The sequence below is a fragment of the Oryctolagus cuniculus genome, chromosome 13 (genome assembly GCF_964237555.1).
Source record: "Oryctolagus cuniculus chromosome 13, mOryCun1.1, whole genome shotgun sequence".
In the NCBI taxonomy this organism is placed as follows: Eukaryota; Metazoa; Chordata; class Mammalia; order Lagomorpha; family Leporidae; genus Oryctolagus; species Oryctolagus cuniculus.
In genome coordinates, this window is record NC_091444.1 from 10353337 (window position 1) to 10372805 (window position 19469).

General features: G+C 43.9%; 1 pseudogene; it reads right to left on the bottom strand.

Moving 5' to 3' along the window:
* Positions 1-6996: 6996 nt before the first annotated feature.
* The window catches only part of LOC100340941 (polypeptide N-acetylgalactosaminyltransferase 11-like), a 141924-nt pseudogene continuing 129451 nt past the window's right edge, over positions 6997-19469 (bottom strand).

Sequence of the window (19469 nt, forward strand, 5' to 3'; positions counted from 1 at the left end):
TCAACAATTTTGCAGCAAAATAAACATTTTAATTATACTCTGTTCCTAGACTTTTTGAAGTATCTTGGCATGACTTAAAAATCTAGGCCTTATTTTAAACTAATTTGTTTTAAAGTTATTAATGAGTTTGACTCTTTTTCTCTTTATTTGACAGGTAGAGAGAGAGAGAGAGGGAGGGAGGGGGAGGGGGAGGAGGAGGAGGAGGAAGAGGAAGAGGAAGAGGAAGAGGAAGAGGAAGAGGAAGAGGAAGGTCTTCCTTCCGTGGGTTCACTCCCCAAATGGCCGCCACGGCTGGAGCTGCGCTGACCCAAAGCCAGGAGCCAGGTGCTTCTCCTGGTCTCCCATGGGGTGCAGGGCCCAAGCACTTGGACCATCCTCCACTGCACTCCCAGGCCACAGCAGAGAGCTGGCCTGGAAGAGGAGCACTGGGACTAGAACCTGGTGCCCATATGGGATGCCGGTGCCACAGGTGGAGGATCAACCAAGTGAGCCATGGTGCCAGCCCCCACATGTGTTTTGAATAGAGAATCCATAACAGTTATGATCGGTAAACAATGTGTGATGGTGTTAGTTCTTTAGTAGGGCTTTTAATCTTGTATTTCTGATTTTTCGATTTTGTGATCAGATCCTTTGCATGAGTAGCATAATCCAACCTCTTCTGGGACATAGAATGGAGGGCTAGAAGATGTTCTCTGAGAACACAGGGCACCAAACCTTTTTCAAGCACTTTGGCAATGGCTTAATGCAAGCGCGAGGAGACCGTGGAACACCTGCACAGGATTTTAGGAAGAAAAGCAGTTTGGGGTAGGTGGTTTGGCACTAGCACGTTACACTCTTCTGGAGTCCAGCAACAGAGGAAGCTTGCAAAAGATTACTTTAACAAAAGTACGAAAATAAAAACGTGTGTCGCTCCCCCTCTTCATGGAGGAACGACACTAAGTCCTGCCTAGGCTTCATATCCGAGTCACGGCACCATTATGTCGCTCCCCCTCTTCATGGAGGAACGACACTAAACCTTGCCTAGGCTTCATATCCGAGTCACGGCACCATTATGTCGCTCCCCCTCTTCGTGGAGGAACGACACAAGACCCTGCGTTGTTCTTTCGTCTGCTCGGCCCTCCCCGGGTTTGCTGCTGGTTCTTCCCGGGTTGGCTACTATCCCTTCCACCTCCGTGGAAGGGCAGTTCCCCCTGGCCACATTCCCCACTTCCGCAGGGGAGCGGCACACCGCCGGCCGGCTCTCTCGGGGGCTGCACGGGTTCCCTTAGATGTTCCCCATAGATGTTCCTTGTGCATGCCGTCTCTCTCCTCCTTTATAGTCCTCCTCCGCCAATTCCAACTCGGCTGCCCACACGCCGAGTACGCTGCTCTCCAATCAGGAGCAAGTCCTACAGTTAATTGGTTGAACTGGAGGCAGCTGTGCGGAAGCTGTTTACTTCTCTCCCAGCGCCATATTGTGGGAGAGCAGATGCATAGAATAAGTCTTAATTCCAGTAACTTAGTCCAGTCCGGTTGCTCCCCACAACGTGGTTGTGGAGGGTTGGTAGGATGAGTTAACTTCATAAGATTATGTTACTGTGAAATGATTTTGTTATGAAGAATTTCATCAAGACTGAAGAATTAGGATTAAATGTTGAAACATTTGGACAAATTATATAATCAGAATAATAACTATGGCCTTAAAAATCCATTTTCTAATCTCTGATAGGACTTTGAGAAAGTAGGTAAGAAGAAAATCCTTAATTTAGATGTTTTTATATTTTGGACTCCTAGAGGCTGAGGCAAGGAAATGCTGTGCCTTCCATAAAGTGAACAAATGAATAATTTTAAAAGGAATTGTGCATGCAGACTTCATTATCAGCAAGGATGGATGCATAGCTCCTAGCCCTCAGTTCCTAGAGTAGTGTTTAGCACTTACAAAGTAAGTAGCGAAATTCAAATCCTTTTTGCCTTCTGTCTTTTAAAGTTGCTGGGATAGGTGTGTGATGTGTGAGAATAAATATCTATTGAATATGTGAAAGTCACATCATTGTCTCTTGCCCTCTTTTGTAATTACTGATGTGTGTGTTGTGTGTGAGAATTCCAAAGTAATTTGGGATGTTGGTCCAATTGCACATACCTAGATTATCCATTTCAGAGCATTTCATAATTTTATCTAAGCAGAAGCCACAAAGTACACAGGAAAATCCTTAGTGTGTAATTTGCTGAAATACAACTGGATGATTTTAATGAAGATAGTATGTTAAACCTCAGGTTCTTCATGTGTGTAGTCTTATTAATCCTTTTTATTTTTTGGTGACATCACAACAATCCTTGTGACTGAGTGACTTATAAAGAGTAGAAGTTTATGTGGTTCGCTGTTCTGGAGGTTTGGAACTCCAAAAGCACAACACTGCACTCGGACGGGGCTCTTCCTGCTGCATCGTGATGCCACACGTGGGCCAGCCCCCGTCTCTCTTCCTCTGTTAGGGACACAAATGCTCTCTCGGGGGCTCCACCTTCACAACCTCAGCTAGCCATGACTACCTCCCAAAGGCCCCCCCTCTGATTACTCCTAAGATGTGATTTCAGGATTAAGTTTCCAATTCAAAGTCTTCTTGGGGACACATCCAATTCATTGTAGTGGGAGACAAGTAGCCTAGGGTTCCCATCCTCTTGGAACTCCAGGAATATGGACAATGAATGAGAAATTACACATGCAATAAATGTTATGAAACAGTGTTTTGCAGGTCAAGATTGGGAGATTGGGAAACTTAAATATGTTTTCTAGAAACCTATTGATCTATTGGTTTCCCTTTAGATATTAATAGTGTTTTAAGGAAGTAGTTGTTAATTTAATCACATGTTTCCTATAAGCATTTTGAAAAATTATGTGGCCCCCATTCCTTTATAAATTTACATTTCAACTTTACCACCATAAATTTAAATAGTTGCAAAGGATGTAATTCTCAGCATAGTGTCAATTTTGACATTTAATGCTTTATCACAGTGCTAATTGAGTACTCCTTGAATTTAATTAGAAACAAGACATTGGGACACATTTGGCTTGTTGGATGTTACCTGTCATTGATCTATTCACTTCATAACCAACACCAAACTTTCAATCTGTCCTCCTGTTTGTGCCTCACTTTTACACACCAGGATGATGATGTTCCTTGTCTAGTTTTTGGTAAATGGGAAAAGGATAATGACAAAAGAGGAAGCAAAATAGTTAATTTTCAGTGATGCTTGTCCCTCAGTGAGTGTGCAGACAAATCATTTTTAAGAAGGGTATTCATGGTTAGATCACTTTGGAAGTTGGTTTCTTTAAGTTGTCCATTCCCACATACAACTTGGAAAGACCTCACATGCCCTCTGGGCATTGATATTCTAGTTTAAAGGCAGCTGCTCTGAATACTAAGAAACAAAGGACAATAGAATTCAGTTATGAGCACCCAGTAATAAAGTATCAGGTATTGGTGTGGTTTTTTATTCATGTCACCAATTCATTACATTTAATGTTAGAACTTGATGTATAAGGCGCATTTCACTTCCTTTGTGAATGTCCCCTTGTGCCTTTTATGAGAAGCAAAATATTTTCAATGGATCAATAGAATATGTGGCAAATATAATACATATCCAAAGGCATTGTAGTTATAAATTCAGTGAATGTGCTGAGAACACACTGGGATCATTCCGCGCTCTAATTTAAACAGCTCCATTTATAAGATGAAGACTGCTGTAAAATTGTATTTCCTGTAGGAAAAGAATTATAAGATTCTCTGAGCTCTGATAGGAAAGCTGGAGTAAAATGGAATATATTTTCTCCTCTTGAGAGGTTCCTTGAGTGTTGCAGCATCTCGTCGAGAAAAGGGAAGCATATTTAGATGTTTAAATCATTTTATATTGAAGGGATAAGGAGTAATGCAATGTAATTAACCTGAACTAGTGTTTTAATAACGGTCTAGTGTTTTATAAAGAAGAGTAAGTCATGAGTGTCATCTCCAGTGGTTCTATTTGGCCCTCACACAATTCTTGGTGCTCCTCTTTGAATACGTACGTGTTCACTTTCTCTCTCAGGTTCTGTTTCCTCATCTGATGTGGAACAGATGATTTTTAACCCCCTGACACTTGAACTCTACTGTCAGTCTGCAGTGTTACTGACCCCTACATTTAAAAGGGTAATGAAAATATTGTGGCTGCTTTATTTCTTCACTACCTTTTAATAGCATTCGGAACCTAACCCTCTTCCTATAGGCCACTGTTGAAAAAAAAAATGAGACCAACCTCTGTTCTCTTTCTTTACTAAACACTTGATGGCGGCAAGCTTGTCATCTGTTTACGGTTTGGTTTAATTTTTAAGTACAATCAAAAGCTTTATAATGTGTCCTAAATGTGAAGAAAGAAATAAAACATTTAAAATGTCAGAATTTGATATTAGGTGGGAGTAGGTTGAGTTTAATTTAGCTCACATGGGGTGAAGTGTGTGGGGGTGTTTGTATCTCAGATGCACGAGCACTGTGTGCACGGCCACAGCTCAAGGTGATATCCAGAGGAGTTGGAGAAGCTTCCTCATCCTAGGGGAAAAGACAGCATACAGGTGTCCCCTAGTGACCACACCCTCTCTCAAGGGAAGGAGCATTTTCAGCCCAGGAGCTGCTGATCAATGTCTGCAAGCACATTCCTATGGCCTTTGATGGAGTCTGCTGGGTAGGGCCTTGGAATGAAACAGTAAGTAACATCTAAGTGAGCCGTTGCACCTGCTACACCTTCCACTGGGTTGGTGCAAAGGCAGCATTCGTAGTGGGACCTCTAGAAGAAGGAAAGTATCGATAGCTGTGGCTGCATCACCATCTTCTTGATGCCCCATCAGCATTATGCTGAAATCTGTGCCTTCAAGGTGCTCTTTGAGTAGAATGATCACCTTTGACATGGCCACTGCAGCCATGTGGTGGACAAGAAAAACAACAGTTACCAGGGATTTGCCAAACACCGACTTGGCCACTCCCAAGATCCTCCACAGGTAAAGTCCCAAAGGTGTGCAAGGAGACACATGAGGGATATGCACCCTCCAAAGACTGTCAACCAGAAATACCACTTTTCTTCCTGTTTTCTCATGCAGTGATTATCGTCAGCCTGGTCTGGCCCAACCTGCTGTAAATTTGTTATTCAGGGCAGAGCTGTGTGATGATTGACAGCAGGCTGTGAAGAGAGAGCCGGGGGTACCAAGCACTCTCACTGTCAGTGGAGGATACAATGTTATGTCTCTCAGCTGATTGGCAAGCTTTGTTACCTTCACATCCTCCCCAGTCAGCTCCTGTTAGGGACTTGACCAATTGTCCTTGCCCTCTCATTAGGGTTATTAATGCCACCTCCAAATTATTTTGGAGACACTGGCTATGTAACTGATTGCCTACCAGGTGAAAGGAATTTCTAGCATCCCAGACTTCATCCTGTGTGCCTCCCAAGGGACTCAAATGTCAGTTTTTTGGGGGAGACATTCCTTAGCAGGTGCAGGTGCCAAACTTACCTGAAATGCGTTCTCACACAGCATCATTAAGTTTCTTTTCCCCTTAACAATATCGTTTACAGTTCCAGGTTCTCACAGTCTGATTTTCTGGGAAATGTTAATGTATTTTATCTGAAACCAACACTCTTAACTAGAGCAGTGTCACAATAGGTCCTGAGATTTTGGTCTTGAAGAAATTGTCAAATTAGTTTGTTTATTATTCTTAATTGGTTAAGGCTGGAGTGTAATATTTTGTGGGAGGAAAATTCTGTTCCTTCTTGTTCAATTCACCTTATGTTTGCTTTGGGCTGTAATTTAGATTGAGGCTATAGGAGAGGTATTCGGAAGGTTTATGAAAAATGTGTAGTATGAAAAAAAAGCACTGCATGGATTTCAAAATTCTTTTATACCAAAACTTCTCAAGAATTAAAAAAGTATATATTTGACAGAGAGACAGCACAACAGGCAATCAGAACTCGTACATCCAGGGCCACTCACCAAATGTTTGCTGCAGATAAGGCTGGGCTGAGGCTGAAGCCTGGAACCAGGAGCTCAACCCAGGTTTTCCATATATAAGACAGTAACTCTGTTACTTGAGCCTTCCTCACTGCCTCCTAGGGTCTGCATTCGGCAGGAAGTCAGAGTCAGGAGTTGGGAGTCATAGCTGGGCAGTGATCCTAGGTATTCCAGGGTGGATATATGGATGTCAACCTCTAGGCTAAACATCCACCCTCAAAATCAAATTTTCATTCTGTTTTTTCTTATAAGCTTTTTGAAGTCCCCTTGAAAACCTATGTACAACAGAGACGTCTCATTTCTTAACTGTGTTTATAGCTTTTCTAGGCTTATTTTGAGTTAATGGACTCTTGAACAGACAGGATTCTTGCAATGGAGTTGAATTGGTAATTCAACACATACTGAATATTCCTAATATACGGGTAGAGCCTGTGGAGCTGTGTGCCAGGCCCTATGCCTCCTTTAGCAAACGCAAGAGGTAGGCCCTGTGTTGCTTTCCTGCTATTGGTTAGGCCCTAGAAGTTGAGAGCAGCTGGGTTTTCTAACTAGGCAGTCTGTCTCAGAGCTTGCCTTCCTTGGTTCACAATGTACTAATACTGCTTACTTGGCTTTCTAGCTATGGAAAGGAAATTAATTACACATTTTATTTTAGCTTTCCCATTTTGGAAGCTAGAGTGTAGGTAAAAAACTGAAAACCTTGCTGGTTTCGACTATGACATACAAAGAGCTTGGAGGAAAGTCATCATTCCTGTCCTTGCAACAGGATACAGTTGGATGAACTGAAAAAATCTACCAATTTTCTTAGACTCATTAGAGCAATGAGTTTGCAAAACAAAGGGCCACCATGAAATTGGCAGAGATGGTGGGTGCAGGGGCACAGCTGAGATCTGCTTAAAAAGAGAGGAGATGCTGGAGCAAGATGGCGAGAGCATTGAGTTTGGAAATTACCGGAGACAGAGTGTGGACTCCCCTGGAGACAGAAAATGCTGGGGTCACAGTCTTAGAGGAGCGGCCGCTGCATCCAGCGCTTTGCCTTCGGGAACCCAGACCGGGTTCTCAGAGTGGAAGATGCCCTCGTGACTCGAGCAGAGGGAGCCCGAGGAGGGATCCTGGTGAAATACACCAAGAGACTGCTCCTCAAAGGAGGCTGAAGGTGATGGGTCCCCAGGGGCGTCCCTTGCAGCCTTCCAGTTCCACTGAAAGGGGGAGAATGCCAAAGTCACCAGGAGTCAGGGATTCAAGGAAGTAGATCGAGGGTGATGCAGCCAGAAAAAAAGACCAGAGGTCTGTGGAAGTGGGGATCAGCTCCATCCTGCTGCGAAATGCACAGCACAGGGACACATGCCCATTAAAAATCTGACTGACTTAATCAGGAGACCCAGGCGTCTCCTTTTCCCTCCGCCTTAGCATCCTCTCAAGGGCTCTGTTGTAATCAGGGTGGATCTCAGCTGAAAGAGCTACAAAACACAGGCCCTTGAGGATAAGTACACAGCGGAGCCTGAAGTCAAGAGAATACAGAAACAAAGACACCCCAGCGTGTGCAGCTACAGCAAACAAATCCCAGCCCAACTCTTACATAAATCCCCGCACTCAAGGTCTGTTTATCTCGCTGCCTATTACCTGATACCACTTGTACTGCTTTCAACAAAAATCTACACAGGAAAACAGGCATCAGAACCATACTTAGATATGACAGAGTTGTGGGAATCATTAGAGAATTTAGAATAACTGTGTGTTAGTCTTTGGTTTATTGTTATGACAAAATACCTGAGCCAGGGCACTTTATACAGAAAAGTGTAGCTCTTGGTTTTGGAAGCTTGAAGCCCATGACCCAGTGACCCCAGTGTTTGGCCTCTGGTCATGACCCCCTTGGCTGCATCATATCACAGCAGAGAGGTCACATGTGGCAGGAGGCAGGCTTGGTTTTCATATTAACCCACTGTCCCAGAAATTAACCAGTGTCCCACAGAAACTGCATTAAACCCCTCTGCGAAAAGTGCCTCCCGGGACCCAATTACCTTGCACTAAATGCCACCTCTTTAAAGTGCCACAGTCTTCCTGCATTGCTACACCAGGGACCAAGCTTCCGGGACATGCGCCTCTGGGAGATGCAATCAAATCATGTCTAAACTGCAGTACTAGGTTTAAGATCTTAGAACCCTAATGAAAAAAGCAGTCAAAACATGCAAAACACATGCGTTATGTAAGCAAAGCTACTGAAGTTCAAAAACATATACAAAGGCACTACTTGAAATAAAAAAGGGGTAAGCATTCTGCCTGGATGTTAATATGCCTGAGCTTATCCCATAAATTCCAGCTTCTTGCTAATGCAGACGCTGCGAGGCAGCGATGATGGCTCTAGTGATGCGGTCCCTGTGACCCACATGAGAGACCTGGATTGAGTTCCAGGCCCCCTGCTTTGGTCTGGCCGTGACCTACCTAGTCATTATAGGCATTTTTGGAGTGAGCCAGTGGGTGGAAGTAGAATCTTTCTCTCTGTCTCTTGAGTAAAACAAAATAAAAGAAGAAATTATTTTGATGTCCTTTTTAGTAGACTTGACACAGCTAAGGAAGTGGTCAATGAGTTTGAAGATAGGTCAGGAAAACCCCCCAAAATGAAATGAAGAGAGAAAAATGGAAAAGGACCAACAGAAGAATATCAAAGAATGGTGGGAAAATATCGAAAGGTATAGAATATGTAAGTCATATATTAGAAAATGAAGAAGTAATGGAGCTAGAAGCATTATTTTAAATAATGACGTGAGCATTTTCCAACACTAATAGCAGATAGCAAATCATATCTAAGTAACTCAGTGATATTGAACAGGAAAAATAGCAAAAATATACAGAGGCATACAATATTCAAAGTACAGAAAACAAAGGGGAGCAAATTTGAAAAAGCCACAGGAGAATAAACGCTTTTTTTAAAAGATTTATTTATTTATTTAAAAGTCAGAGTTACACAGAGAGAGAAGGAGAGGCAGAGGCAGAGAGAGAGAGAGGGGGGTCTTCCATCCACTGGTTCACTCTCCAGTTGGCTGCAACTGCCGGAGCTCTGTCGATCCGAAGCCAGAAGCTTCTTCCAGGTCTCCTACATGGGTGCAGGGGCCCAAGGACTTGGGCCATCTTTTACTGTTTTCCTAGGCCACAGCAGAGAGCTGGATTGGAAGTGGAGCAGCTGGTACTTGAACAGGTGCACGTATGGGATGGCGGCACTGCAGGCAGTGGCTTTACCTGCTGTGCCACAGCGACGGCCCCAACACTTTTTGTCTAACTTGAATCCTCTTTAAAGAGATACGAGGAAAAGTTGATAGAACAGGAAGAACACAGAAGTTCGCTACTACAGTGGGTTGCAACACTCTTCCCTGTCACTGATCCATCCTGGAGCAGAGTGTTAGTAAAGACAGAGGTTGACCAGAGCATCACTCTCAGTCACACTGGTCTGACCCATATTTCTTTCTTTGTTTCAGGATTTTTTAAAACATTTAATTTTTAATTAGTTTTTAATGGATTCAGTGTGATTTGTAGACACAATTCTAAGAACGTAATGATATTCCCTTCCTCCATCCCCCCTCCCACTCCCACCCTCTTTCCTTTTCCTTTTTTTCTTCTTTTAAGGTTTTTGAGATAACATATTTTGAATTTACATTGAGAATAAAAAGGCTTAATATTCACCAAATACGAAGTTTAACAAGTAGGAAGCAGAAAGACCCTAGTTTGGTGGGAATATACACAACAGCTATAAACAATAATTGAATGTAAAAATATAGATTTCACCATGTACAGTAAATTTTAAAGTAGTCACAAATCATTAAAACTTTGCAGTATAACATTCTTAATCATTGGTTTTGTCGCTCCCCCTCTTCGTGGAGGAATGACACTAAACCCTGCCTAGGCTTCATATCCGAGTCACGGCACCATTATGTCGCTCCCCCTCTTCATGGAGGAACGACACAGGATCCTGTGCTGTTCTTTCGTCTGCTCGGCCCTCCCCGGGTTTGCTGCTGGTTCTTCCCGGGTTGGCTACTGTCCCTTCCACCTCCGTGGAAGGGCGGTTCCCCCTGCCACATTCCCCACTTCCGCAGGGGAGCGGCACACCGCCGGCCGGCTCTCTCGGGGGCTGCACAGGTGTTCCTTCAGATAGATGTTCCTGGTGCATGTTGTCTCTCTCCTCCTTTATAGTCCTCTTCCACCAATCCCAACTCTGCTACCCACACGCCGAGTACGCTGCTCTCCTCCAATCAGGAGCAGGTCCTGCTGTTTATTGGTTGAACTGGAGGCAGCTGTGTAGAAGCTGCTTCTCCCTTCTCAGCGCCATATTGTGGGAGAGCAGATGCATAGAATAAGTCCTAATTCCAGTAACTTAGTCTAGTCCGGGTTGCTCCCAGTTGCTCCCCACAGATCCCCCTTTCTTTTTATTTTTTGGCGTTGATACGTGCCTGTCTTCGGTGTCCCGCGGCACACACTCTGCTCTGCTTGCTAGAGTTGCCACAGGTTCTTACAAGTCCTATCAATCAGGCAAACCGAATCCGGGTCCTCTCTTCGCCATGTTGTGAGGAGGATTTTAGGCGCTGATCCGTGCCTGTGTTCGGTGCCCTGCAGCGCATGCTCTGCTCTGCCTGCAGGTGCTTACAAGCCCTAGCAATCAGGCAAACCGAATCCAAGCCTTCTCATTGCCGTATTGTGGGGAGACTTATTGGTGTTGATAACATGCCTGTCTTCGGTGACCTGCGGCGCATAAGCTGCTAGCCGCTTGCAGGTGCTCATCGCCTCACTAATCAGGCAGACCGAATCCAAGCTCTCTCATTGCCATGTTGTGGGGAGGCCTTTCTATTTCTCTATTTCTCTATCTCCGGGCATTCCTATTTCTCCCATTTTACTTCTATCTTCCAGCATTCCTATTTCTCTCATTTTACTTCTTTTTTTTTTTTTTTTTTTTTTTTTTGACAGGCAGAGTGGACAGTGAGAGAGAGAGACAGAGAGAAAGGTCTTCCTTTGCCGTTGGTTCACCCTCCAATGGCCGCCGCGGCTGGCACGCTGCGGCCGGCGCACCGCGCTGATCCGATGGCAGGAGCCAGGAGCCAGGTGCTTTTCCTGGTCTCCCATGGGGTGCAGGGCCCAAGCACCTGGGCCATCCTCCACTGCACTCCCGGGCCACAGCAGAGGGCTGGCCTGGAAGAGGGGCAACCGGGACAGAATCCGGTGCCCCAACCGGGACTAGAACCCGGTGTGCCGGCGCCGCTAGGCGGAGGATTAGCCTAGTGAGCCGCGGCGCCGGCCTCTCTCATTTTACTTCTAAACTTCTGTTTCTCTTATCCCTGCGGCTTCCCGGCGCCCGCCCCGAGGCTGTTTCTCGGCACCCGCCCCGCGGCGGCTTCCCGGCTCTGAGCCGCTTCAGCCCGCGCCTCTCTCATCTGCGCGGCTTCCCGGCTTCGCGCCTGCACCACGGCCTCGCACCAGCCCAGCGTTCCCTATCTACTTGTGCCCCGCACGCTCTCTCTGCGCGCGGCAGCCTCCGCGAGTCACACAGCGTAGCTTACGTCTCCGCCACTAGCATTCAATCTAAGTTCCCCGGGCTAACCTGGCGAATTCAACCCAGCTCACGTTTCCGCCCCACGATTTGGCTTCCTGTCCTTTGCTCCCCGGGCTAATCAGACGGATCCCAACCTGGCTTACGTTTCCGCTTCTGGTTTTAACTTTTCGCCCCTTATTCCCGGGCTAACTTGAGAATCCCAAAGTGGCTTTCGTCTCTGCCTCGGCCTGCCCCCCGCGGCTTCAATTTCCCTAACATTTTTCTCTACCCGGCATGTTTCCCTAAGTTTTCTTCCAACAATATTCCTCCCTCATTTCTCCTGGCCTCTCCCCACAGTCCGTATCCAAGTCTGTTTGTTCTAGCTTTCACTTTCGCTTTCGACCTTAGAGATTTCTCCCAGCTTCCCCCTGTAGTCCGTATCCGAGTCTATGCCTAGGCTTTCAATAGCTTCTTCCGGCACCTTTTTCATCCGGCTTTCCCTAGGCTCTTTGCTAGTCTCTCTCTCCGGTAATTTCCCACTTCTTCCCGTTTCTTCCCTCCTAAGTTTCCTATCCGAGTCACGGCACCATTATGTCGCTCCCCCTCTTCATGGAGGAACGACAGTAAACCCTGCCTAGGCTTCATATCCGAGTCACGGCACCATTATGTCGCTCCCCCTCTTCATGGAGGAACGACACAGGACCCTGCGCTGTTCTTTCGTCTGCTCGGCCCTCCCCGGGTTTGCTGCTGATTCTTCCCGGGTTGGCTACTGTCCCTTCCACCTCCGTGGAAGGGCGGTTCCCCCTGGCCACTTTCCCCACTTCCGCAGGGGAGTGGCACACCGCCGGCCGGCTCTCTCGGGGGCTGCACAGGTGTTCCCCTTAGATGTTCCCCTTAGATGTTCCTGGTGCATGCCGTCTCTCTCCTCCTTTATAGTCCTCCTCTGCCAATCCTAACTCGGCTGCCCACACGCCGAGTACGCTGCTCTCCTCCAATCAGGAGCAAGTCCTACAGTTTATTGGTTGAACTGGAGGCAGCTGTGTAGAAGCTGTTTTCTTCTCTCCCAGCGCCATATTGTGGGAGAGCAGATGCATAGAGTAAGTCTTAATTCCAGTAACTTAGTCTAGTCCGAGTTGCTCCCCACAGGTTTGATAAAGGTGAAAATAAAGTTTTAAAAAACTTTATTTGCAGCAATACTGATACACACAGACTTTTCCTAGCTCCTCTTTTTTTTTTTTTTTTTTTTTTTTTAAATTTTAACTGCCACATATAAGAAAGGACATGCAATACTGGTCTATCTATGTCCATCTTTTTTTTTTTTTTTTTTTGACAGGCAGAGTGGACAGTAAGAGAGAGAGACAGAGAGAAAGGTCTTCCTTTGCCGTTGGTTCACCCTCCAATGGCCACCGTGGCCAGCGCGCTGCGGCCGGCGCACCGCGCTGATCTGATGGCAGGAGCCAGGTGCTTCTCCTGGTCTCCCATGGGGTACAGGGCCCAAGCACTTGGGCCATCCTCCACTGCACTCCCTGGCCACAGCAGAGAGCTGGCCTGGAAGAGGGGCAACCAGGACAGAATCCAGCGCCCTGACCGGGACTAGAACCCGGTGTGCCGGTGCCGCAAGGCGGAGGATTAGCCTAGTGAGCTGCGGCGCCGGCTCTATGTCCATCTTATTTCACTCAACATAATGTCTTCCAGTTGGGCCCATTTTGCTGCAAATGGTAGAATTTCAATCTTTTTTTAGATGAATATTCCGTTGTGTATATATGGCACAATTTCTTTATCCATTCATATGATGATGGCTACCTTGACTGATTCCAAGTTTTAGCTATTGTGAACAGTGCTTCTATAAACATGGTGGTGCAGGTATCTCTTGGATACACTGTGCTCGAATCTTTTTGGTATATACCCAGTAGTGGGGTTGCTGGATCATATGGTGAGTCTATTTCTAATTCTTTAAGAAATTCCACTCTGTTTTCCACAGTGGCTGCACTAATTTACATTCCTACCAGCAGTGTGAGTGTTCCCTTTCATCCATATCTTTGTCAGCGCTTGTTACACTTTGTTTTGGACTTCAGCCATTCCGACAGGGGTGAGGTGATATCTCATTGGGGTTTCGATTTGCATTTCCATGATGGCTGGTGATGTTGAGCACTTTTCCATATATGTGTTAGTCATTATATTTTTTCTTTTGATAAGTGTCTGTTAAAGTCCTTTGCCCATTTCTCAACTGGATTGTAAATATTTTTGTTGTTGAGTTTTTTTAAGTTGCTAATACATTCTGGATATTAATCCTTTGCAAGATAGATGGCTTGCAAATATTTTTTCCCCATTCTGTTGGATGTCTCTTCAGTCTAGTGAACATTGCCTTTGCCTTCCAAAAGCTTCAGAGTTTGATATAATCCCACTTGTTTAGTTTTGCTTTGACCCAGGTTTGTTTCTGTTCCATCCAACAGTAGCAGGATATACTTTGTTCTCAAGCTCTTTTGGAAGTATCTTGCTTTACCAAGATAGAGCCTGAGCTGCAAACGAACCCCACCTTTGGGACAGACGTTTGGTGAAGATGCTGTTTGGGGCATCCACATGCCACACTGGAGTACCTTGCTGGGGTCTGGGTTTCGCTACTTCTGTTTTCTGGTTAATGTGCACCCTGGGAGGCAGCAAGTGATGGTTCAAATATTTGTTGTCCTACCACCCATCTAGGAGCCTTGATTTTAGTCCTGGGTTCCTATATTTGCCTGGCCCAGAACTGGCTGTTGTGGGAATTTAGGAGTAGATCAGAAAATAGAATTCTGTCTCTATTTCACTGCCTTTCAAATAAAATGAAAATAAATTTAAAAAATTAAATAAACCTTCTGCAGTGCATTTAAAAGAGGAGAAATTATATACAGCTGTTTTTAGTTAAACTACCACTGAATAACAGAAGCATAGCTGGAATACCCTTAAATATTTGTAAATTAAAAGTAGTTCTAGGGGCCGGCGCAGTAGCATAGCAGGTAAAGCCACCTCCTGCAGCACCAGCATCCCATATGGGCACCTGTTTGAATCCCAGCTGCTCTACTTCCAACCCAGCTCTCTGCTATGGCCTGGGAAAGCAGTAGAAGACAGTCCAAGTGCTTGGGCCTCTGCACCCACGTGGGAGAACCGGAAGAAGTTCCTGGCTCCTGGCTTCAGCTCGGCACAGCTCCGACTGTTGCAGCCATCTGGGGAGTGAACCAGTGGATGGAAGACCTCTCTCTCTCTCTGCCTCAGCCTCTCTGCAACTCTGCCTTTCAAATAAAATAAATATTATTTTTAAAAGTAGTTCTAACTAAGTCATAAGGGTTTAAAAATACTTCGGACTAAATGAAAATAAAATTCTGTGAGATGCAGTGAAAGCACTGCCCAGAAGGAAATATATAGCATTAAGTGGATATTTGAAGGTAAGAAAAATGTGAAGTTGGTAATGTCAGCTCTCACCTTGGGAATTAGAGAGAGAAGCAAAAGTTAAGATGTGCAAGAAATCAATGATACTGAAAATGGGACAGAGAAAACTAATGGAATTAAAAGTTAGTTTCATGAAAAGTTCAATAAAATCTGTAAACCTCTAGCCAGGCTAACCAAATAAAAAATAAAAAAGATACAACTATCAATATCAGAAATAAGAGATGGCATGATTGACCGATTCCATGGACATTAGGAAGATAATAAGGAAATACTGTGAACATTTCTGTGCCCACAAAATAGACAACCTCTGTTAGATGGATCACTCCTGTGAAAGACACAATTCTACAAATCTCAGACTAGAAGAAATAGACCATGAAAATAGGCCTGTATTGAGGAAAAAATTTGGATCAGTAACTCGTAAGCTTCCAAAATGCATCAGTGTCAGGTGGGTTCACACATGAGCTCTGCTAAATATTTATAAAAGAATGCCAATGTCCTGTGATACCCTTCAGAAACTAGCAGCGGATAAATAGTCATTGACTCATCCTCTGAGGCCAGCATTGCCTTCCTGCTCAAATCAGATGAGGGCGTTCCATGAAACTCAGAGGACTCGCAATAACCATTGCTGGCGAGGCTGGTGAACAACAAAAACTCATTCATTGCTCTGGAAATGTCAAATGGTAAAGCTGTTTTTAAAGACAATTTGGTAGTTTTTTACAGAAACAAATCAAGGTTTTATGTGATCAAAGAGTAGTGCCCCTCTGTATGAGAAGGCTTTAAGAAGGTGATGGAAATGGAATTAAAATATATTTTAAACCTTTCAAATAAATAAATTATAAAAAGGAGTCTTATTTGGGTTCGAAATAAATTGAAATCCACACACAGCTTTTTTAAAAAAAAGATTTATTTATTTATTTGAAAATCAGAGTTACACACAGAGAAGTAAAGACAGACAGAGAGAGAGAGAGAGAGAGAGAGAGAGAGGTCTTCATCCGCTGCTGGTTCACTCCCCATTTGGCTGCAATGGCTGGAGCTGCTCCGATCTGAAGCCAGGAGCCAGGAGCTTCTTCCAGGTCTCCCACGTGAGTGCAGGGGCCCAAGGACTTGAGCCATCTTCTACTGCTGTCCCAGGCCATAGCAGAGAACTGGATTGGAAGGGGAACAGCCTGGATTTGAACAGGTGCCTATATGGGATGCCAGTACTGTAGGTGGTGGCTTTAGCCCTTATGCCACAGTGCCCCACACCTAGCTTTTCCATAGTGCATTTTCCATAAACTTTTTGAAAACCCCTTGCATTTTTCCAGTTGCTTTGAAAATATATGTCCATGCAAAAACTTAGATACCCATGTGTATAGGAGCTTTGCTCATAATGGCCAAACTGTGAATGGGCAGATATACTGTGATCCATCCAAACATCAGAACACCACTTAGCAATGAAAGGCAATGTGCTCTCAAACCCCCCAAGACATGGATGCATTTTGAGCACATAGTCCCAAGTGAAGCTGAACACATGACTTCACTCCATTTATATGACATCCTCCCTCCCCCAAAGTGACAGAGGTGATAAACAGACCAGTGGTTGCCACGTGTTTGGGAGGGGTTAGAAGAGAACTGAATGGGTTAAACAGTGTGGATTTATTTTTAGGACAGTGAAACTATTCTGTATGATACTACAATGCTGAATATATTTATTCTAATGAATACTTCATAGGTTTTGATAAATAATTTAAAAAGTAATGTACACAGATTTAAAAATAACAAGCTGCAAGATTCCTGGATAGAATGCTGAAGATGACAAAGCTATATGATGTGTCCCAAATGCATGGAACAATCTAACTGGAACCACAGGGTCAGGGACTGGGGGAAAAAGGTGCTGGCCTGACTCACTTTAGTCCCTAAGCCAAAGGCAACAGAAATTGCACTTAAGAACGGCACTTGGCACTCAAGTCTACAAAATTGTTGCCAGTGAGCTGTTCTGCTACTCTGCATATTTATAGGATGTGAATATGGGCTGAAAGTACAGGAGGTCATGGGACCTGTGTTCCTCACAGTTGTCCTGGGAGGCTACAAAAGGAAGGAGGGTGGAATGATGGATGTGGTCATGGCTAGAGCTGGAGGCAGTGGTACGCACTTGTGGTTGCCCTGATGTATAGACAGAAAGTTACACACATACTTACAGACTCATGGTTTCATATGGAGTAGTATACAGACTCATATTTCTTTTTTCTTTTTAAGCTAAAAGGGCCTAGAAGCAATAACATCCCAGTAACAGCCAGTCTTCATGGTGTTCAGATCTTGGTCACTGACAATATGTTTCTTTATTAAAAGAAAACAGAGGGCTCTGTACAAATGTCCAATTTTAAGGTTGCGACAAGAAATGCACAGGATGAAACTGGACCATTTTTCAGCACTAGAAAGCGAGTCTTCAAATCCTACATCCACAGGGACTATGTTAGTGGGATCAAGCGAACAACTGAATGTGCTGCCAATGGTCAGAGATAGAACAATTTGTGCAATAAAATCATATCAGTTATATCTCAAAGCATAAAATAAATCTCCATGAATCCATTTGGATGCCTAAGGAAGAGACAATACAGAAGAATTCCAAATAACTGATGGAGATGTTTCGCTCTCACGGTGGTGGGACATAACTTCCCCTTCCTTGACCGCGGCTTCACTGAATCAAGGCACGGTGTAGAAAGGGGGAGAAAAGAATACTGCTACAGTGGAGAAATCTGATAGCTGCACTTGACATTAACCTCAGTAATGCTGAGTCACTCGACTGTGCTTGCCCTTCATATGAGGTGGTGGGATGGTCTCACTCTCCAAAACCTTTAACAGTCTAATCATGAGATAAATGTCAGACAAATCTTAATACAGGAATGCTCTGCAGGGTAGCTGGCCATTGCTGTTCTACACTCTCAAATTTACTAAAAATGGCGCAAGTCTAAGACACTGCTATAGAGACCAGGAGCCTAAGGAAACATGTTTTAAATGCTATGTGGAGTCGTGGATAGGGTCTTGGGACAGAAAAAGAAAATTTGGGTAGAAATAACAGAATCTGAAGAAAGGATGGGTTTTCATAATGATGCATTTTTATTAAGGCCTTAATTTTGACAGATGTGCCACACTAACATAGGATGTTAATGAGAGGAGAAATGAGGCGGGTTGTATACAGTGCATATGTACTATCTTAATAACTTCCATTTGAAATCTAAATTATTCCAAAATAAAAAGCTCACTAAAAAAGTGTAAAAAAAAACCTGCAAATTTTTTGCCTTTACTTGTGAAAATATCAGCTTTATTCATATCAAGAGGGAGAGAGGAAGGGAATATCATTATGTTCTTAGAATTGTATCTACAACTCATATTGAATCTGTTAAACACTGATTAAAAATTAAAATTAAAAAATTTTAAAAATAATCATCTTAATTATCACAATTATGGAGTTAATGTACTATCCATAAGTGAGTTAAAGAAAAGGTGCAACTGTATTATAGCATCCTGTTTTCTTGCTAAGCCATGAGGAGAGAGCATTTAAATTTATTATGAACAGTGTCACAATTAAGCCCTATTGTAGCTAATCTCTTTAAGGGTAATAGAGATAATAGATGCATATAATAGTCTATTGTCTAGTTGTCACCATGTTAACAGTGTAGGAGCTGTAGTGCTTCACAGGGACACTTGTGAAGAGATTAAAGATTTCAGGAAATGACTTCAAATCCCCTTCCAACCAGATTCCCTGTTCCGATAGATAGAGCTTCCCAACCGTGAAGGATAAAGTGAAGACGTCCCTTCTTTCAAGCACAGTGGGATCCCTTCCACTTGTTGGATGACTTCAAATATTTCCTCTCTTGCTTCTTCTTTTTCTGCTCATTCTGATACTCCTGCTAATGCATACCACACCTTCTATAATTGTCCTGAGGTTCTTGGATATTCTGTCCTTGCATATCCTATGTGTCTATGTGTGTGTTTCTGTTTGTGTTTGTCACTGTAGTTCTTTTGTAATTGTCCTGTGTTCTTGGATATTCTGCCCTTGGATATACTGTGTGTGTATGTGTTTCCTTTTTCTGTTTGTGTTTCAGTTTTGGAAGATTCTATGGATGTATCTCTCACGTCACTGATTCTTTGTTGGTACTGTCCCATCTGCTAAGGAGGCCCATCAGAGGCATTCTGTTAGTGTTTTTTGAGGTCCAGTAGTGCCTATGGATTCCTCCTTAGACTTTCCATATCTCAGCTTTCATTCCTCTTCTATTCTTGCCTGGTGTTCATCTTTTCCATTGGAGGCTTTAAAATAGTCAGCAGTTATTTTAAATTCCTTGTTTGGTAATTCCAAAACATCTGTTATAACTGAGTCCAATTCTGAAGCTTGTTTTTATCTTTTCCGACTGATTTTTTTGCCTTCTAATTCTGTTGAAAGTTGGATGTGAAGTATTGAGTCAAAATGTCCTATCCCATATAAGTAGGTCTTTAGTGTGAGTTTTTGTGTCCTGGCTTCCTTTACACTTCTGTTAGGCTGTGTGGACTGTT